The 5898-nt window shown below is 36.4% G+C and overlaps 1 long non-coding RNA gene across 1 annotated transcript; it reads left to right on the top strand.

Moving 5' to 3' along the window:
- Positions 1-506: 506 nt before the first annotated feature.
- LOC140224551 (uncharacterized) lies at positions 507-5295 on the top strand. The gene is made up of 2 exons (XR_011899830.1): positions 507-2380; positions 2941-5295. It is a non-coding gene; the product is annotated as an uncharacterized lncRNA (long non-coding RNA).
- The last annotated feature ends 603 nt before the right edge of the window (positions 5296-5898 follow it).

Here is a 5898-nt window from a genome sequence, read left to right on the forward strand (position 1 = left end):
AGCGTCAATATCGGGGTATCGGGCGTGTTGCCGAATTTTCAAATCGCTATAAATCGTGTTCCCTAAGTCTCTCAGAAAAGTGTAATATATCGATGGATGCGGAATCAAACGAACAATAATTCTGACATGTTTTTATTCAATCCTCACCAACCGCAAACACTTTTTTTAGGCGGTAACGTGATTTTAAATAATTACGAAAATTAATAAAATGGCCAAAACGTGGCAACAACGGAGTCAAATTAAAATTTCTTTGGCATAAGTCGATAGAACGTAATTTTTTGCATCTTTTGGTATAAATACGAGCTCTGTAACTGCATTTCTCCGAAAGTTATGGATGTTTGAAGGTTACGACTTTAAAAAATGGCAACGCTGTTTCCCTGGGGTTCCTGCAAAAACGGAGCTAGGGATAAGCCTCTCTCAACTAGTACTATCAGCCCACAAAGTTTCGTACATTCCGGGCTGGGTACATTTTTCGCCTATATGAATAACCCTCTTTTGCCCCCCTTTCTAAGCTTTCTGTTCTCCGCTGATATAAAAAAAAAACCTGGGTCCTATTTTCAAATTCTGATCATAGTGGGCTCATTAAGGGACTATCACCTGTCGATAACCGCAGAAATTATGGAAATCGGCTCCATAGAACGCTCAAACGAACTATGACAAAAAATAAAAAATTACATTGTTTAAATGGGAAAATTCGCAACTTTACCATGCAATATAAAAAACCCGGGTCATATTTTCAAAAACTAAATACCTAAAGCGGGTTTATCTAGAGACAATTGCCTGTAGATAGCCGCAAAAATCATGAAAATCGGCCCGGTAGATCGCTGGAACTAAGCGTTACTAGGCAAATTTAGGTATCATAGTATAGAGATAGCTAATTTTTGCCCCACCACTATTTTTTGGGGGTTGGTAATGTTGTTAAGTTCCCTAGAATCCACACGGGATACCGATATGAGCATTCCTTAATTTACTATGAATAGAGAATCTGCACGCAAATTTTTTATTGCTTAATCTGTAAGTGCCTGAAGACCTGACATTGAAGTATTTTTTATAATTTTTTTTTGCTGTTGGAAATCGCATAGGAACAGATTTAAAAGTGAGAAAATGGACCGCCTAATGACGTCATTCTGGCGGCATTTCCCATTTAAACGCATGTATTTTAGCCACAGATTAGTCCAGATCGCTAACATCCAATCTAGCCAATGCTTCAGAAGCGTGAGTAATTTTGCTACAGGTTAGGCAACTTTAGAAAATTGATGGCACTACCAGTAGTGAAAGAACTTGACCGGATCGAGAGAAATTTCCTATTGAATCTGATTATAAAGCTTGAAAAAAGTATAAATAGTAATGTGTAATGATGGTTTTTGATCAAATAAGATTTTATCAAGTACTGTTATGCTAAGTATTCTGTTTCAATATTCTTACAACAGTTGGTAGCAATTAACTGCTCTCATGGGGGCCTGGCGGGAATTCAAAACTAGGAACCAAAAGTCTCATTTTGGCAGGATTTTGCTTTAATTTTCGGTTTCTAAGGCTTTAAACTTCAAAAATATGATATATTATAATCTGCAAATTTTTTCAATAATGTCATCTACTCAGTATACTGATGAACTCTGATTTGTTTATTTCCACCGATAAAGCACAAAAACATAGCCCGATTATACGAATAAAGAAGGAGAATTAATTAAAATACGGGTAAACAAGGCTAAAAATTATTGAAACACTTAAAGGCAGGACGTTTCGAGCTGCTACCAGCTCATTTTCAGCTGCAAAAACACATAAAAACAAGTAAAAAATTGAGTGGCGACCTGACCCCAGCCGTTATTATGAGTGGTTACGTGATAACGGCTGAGGTCAGGTCGCCACTCAATTTTTTACTTGTTTTTATGTGTTTTTGCAGCTGAAAATGAGCTGGAAGCAGCTTGAAACGTCTTACCTTTTAGTGTTTCAATAATTTTTAGCCTCGTTTACTCGTATTTTAATTAATTCTCCTTCTTTATTTATTTCCACCTTAATTATTTAATCTGGAAATATTGAACCACATAAATTCTACTGAGAAACTAATTCTTGAATTCTTCGGAACGTTTCATCCCACAAAAATCTGAAAAAGAAGTATTCTCCCGCCGAAAATCTGCTGAAAATAGCCAAAATTTCAGTTTTGGTTCCTAGTTTTGAATGCCCATGGATTTTCCCGCCAATGGCACTCACAAAGCTACTCACGCTCTTCCGCCGATGTTAGCGATCTGGACTAATCTGTGATTTTAGCAGATTAGATCATATTTTGTCATATCTCCAATAGACCGTATTCGATAACGGTTCGATGTATCGTTTGGTTCAAAACAATAGCACATAACCTCAAACCAAACTGTAAGGATTTAAGGTTAATCTTCAGCTGTAGTTCCGAAAAAATCCACCACGTCGCGCTGCTAAAATCCGACTCCGAAATCAGTGATTATTTAAATATCACAATAGGTATCTTAAATTCTAAGACTCATAAGTTCTAGCAGCATACGTCTGGAATCCTTAGAAACAAACGCGAGCTTTGAAAGTCTAATAATAAAAGCTGTAAATTGATCCCAGTTTCTCTTACGGGATATCTGTAAGTGCGAGAGAGACAGCTCACGGTGGGAGAGAGATATCTGCCAACTGCTGAGAGCGATCAAGCGCGATTGGTTGCATCAAGGTCATCATGCTTAACCCTACTTTTTTCTGGGATCAAATTGCAGAGCTTCAGAAATGACTTTTCACGTTGTTTTTAGGGTCAATAGGAAGAAGAATGTTATAGCTAGAACTTATTTATCTTCGATTTAAACAGAAATTCCTTCAACTTTTATAAAAGCTCAAGGACTCACGTGGAGCTGTACGGACTCTAAAACACAGCGGTGGCACCCCCTGCGCGGAGAAATTTCTTACTTCACGCAGCTGTAGATAAACCTTAAGTTGGAAAAGCTGAAAATGAGAAAATTCCTAACAATTTCACTTTAAATTGGCATTAGGTACGCAAAAGAATAAAAAATCTGTTACAAAAGACCCGTTCTCTCAGATTTCTGAATTTACTTTTGAGGCTATGTTTATATTTTGAACCAATCGATATCGATACAATCTCAGCCGTTTGATGTATCGAATACGATCTATAATTGTTCAATTTATGAACCAATGGTAACCTCGTGTTTAGCTCCCTTGGTAGCGTCCACTTTAACAGGGAACATCAAATTTCAAAATCAAAACCTGCAGATTCTACATTAAATACCTAATTGCTGTTGCCGTATGGCAAGGCGATGCAGTAAAGGGTTAAATAATAGTTTCATAACAGTATTTTGACAACATTTTTTTAGCAATATTGGGTACAATCATATTTTTGAAATTTTTACCCACATTGCCTCTAGATTTCGCGCACCGCGTTCACTCTGAAAAATCGTTCCAAGATCCGGCCGAGGTTGAAAATGACCGATTTTGAATGAGGTCTTCTTCCATTGAATTTGAAACTACAAATTTATATGATAATTTGTTTTCAATTTAGACTGTACAGGGTGCTTCTTAAAGGGAAAACGAGAAAATCAATGAAACCACTCCCTTAACCTTGACGTTCCATATTAACATCGATATGAGCTTTAAATGTTTCCACATTTTGTCCGACTACTCTCATTGACTTGCTTCACTGGTAATGCTGGTCAGGCAATAAGTGTCGAAGTCAAAATGCCTTCACTTCCGTGCTTTCGATTAGATCCGTCGCTTGAGACACAGAAGAGGCTTTGATTCTTTCTCTTACATCTTAACTTAATTTACCGTTATCTATTGTGCCGATGAAATAAACCATTACTATTTACATCGCGACACTGAGACGGGAGACGGGCACCCAGTGATATTACAGCAGATCTGAGGATTGTAGCGTCTGCGCGCAGATTTTGGAAACCGACTTGGTTGACGCATACCTTAAATAAAAAAAAAACATCGCAACGCTCGTCAATTTTCCGAGAAACGCATATTTAGATGTATTACGACCTTGAACGTCAAAATCGCAAAAAAAAATTGTAGCTGAGCATGATATGTTGAATTTCATTCAACCTCGAAAAGTACTCTTATGGGTTGTCCTTCATTGGATTTTTATTGTTTCTTGCCCCTTCAGTAAAACGAATTTTAACATTTAAGTGCGAAATGTTTAAAGGACAATCCTGATGAATCGGATGGAATACGGAACAAAAACGATGACCATTCGTCCTTCAAAAGAAGAAAATGCCACAGGAAATATGTAACTTCACAAGCCCAAGTAGATGTACGTTTATCATTTCCTAGGTGCAATTACTTATGGCACAATACATTTTGATAAATATATCAGTGAAATTGATGTTATGTTTTGCTCTTTCTCTCCTGAAATGTGGGCTGCGTCTAGTTTTTTAATTATAACAAGAGTCAATGACAGTTTGTCCAAGATAGTTCTGCGTGTGACTTACTCGGGATCCTGAACAGAAAGTACTTAGACAAAGTGTTCGGATCACGGTAGATGAGAGGCAAAAACATTTTGGACAAAAGCCCCGCCAAACAGGGACAAGGAAAATTCTGAACAGACTTGTCACACAGTTGGTGGCAGGGGGAAAGTTCTAGCATTAACCTGCTTTCGAATCTTGATTTGATTAAAAAACTTGACTGTGAACTAAACCAAATTTAACCTACACATGTAAACTTTAAAGGCGTACGTCCAAAAGAGCGAAACCATCCCATCCCTTATCCCCCCCCCCTCCTGCTTGTAAATAAAGCGCCACTCAGAATCGTTTTTTTTCCCCTCTATTAATTTTTGGATTTTATTTGATCAGGAAGACAAATTTCATTCAAAAATATATATTGTTGCAACTGCTGAGGAACACTAAAACTATGAGTAAACATAGACTTTGTAATATTTAGTTAACAATTTTTGTATTTTATTTATTTATAATCATGTCTCGGATTTTATAACAATGCGAATGAACAAATATATAAAAAAAAGATATAATAATATAAGACACATTTTTTTCAATGCTAAAATTCTACGAATTTACAATGGTGTAATTTTTTCTTCCGTTTTTCCGAATTCGTGGCTTAAACCTCTCTCTCTCAGGATGGTAGAGGAAATTCACGGGCCAGTAGTCAAAGCATAAGAATCATTATGTACATATCATTTTTATCAAGAGGAAACTTGAGAGAGAAAAAGGTTCAACGGAATTCAGGTGAAAATATAGGCCTGAACTAGCAGTGATAGAATTTTAAGTAATAAAAAACGCATGGGAACGAAAAAATAAAAAAAAAAAATTGGTAAGTAAAGCAATATTTATGTTTGTACTCGTTTGAAGGTTCACATGGAAGAGAAAAGTATCTGAATGAAACTAGATATTATGCAACTGACTAACAGAGTTTCCTGCCAGAGAAAAGTTCAAAAGTACTTGGAGCATTATGCGAACAGGACGACACACTGTCTCATACGAGTAGACGAAGAGGACTTACAGATAAAGTGTGATGAAAACAACCAAGAATTAAGAACATCAGAGAAATTAGGGCTACATACATTGTGCTTGGCGATGAAATCATTTTCAGCTCTACTGCTTATATTTTGATTTTAGCCGACATTACACATGCAGAATGGGGCACTATCCTTGAGGTCATTGTGGAATTCTACAAGAAATTCAATGACCAGTGGGAGCTTCTCTATGTTCATGAAATGAGTATTTCTTCGTGCCTCCTTTGATGAAAAAAACATGAAAAACATATAACGATTCTCTTAAATGCAAGTGTTCGGTCATAATTTTGCAATATACACCCAGTGTTATTAATTTTAAACAATTTTTTGGCAAAGCTTTTCACTATAGATTCCAAAACATTTTTCTAACAAGTAAAAACATGTCATTTGAAAACTAGATATGAAGAATT

The sequence above is a fragment of the Bemisia tabaci genome, chromosome 1 (assembly GCF_918797505.1).
Source record: "Bemisia tabaci chromosome 1, PGI_BMITA_v3".
Taxonomy (NCBI): Eukaryota; Metazoa; Arthropoda; class Insecta; order Hemiptera; family Aleyrodidae; genus Bemisia; species Bemisia tabaci.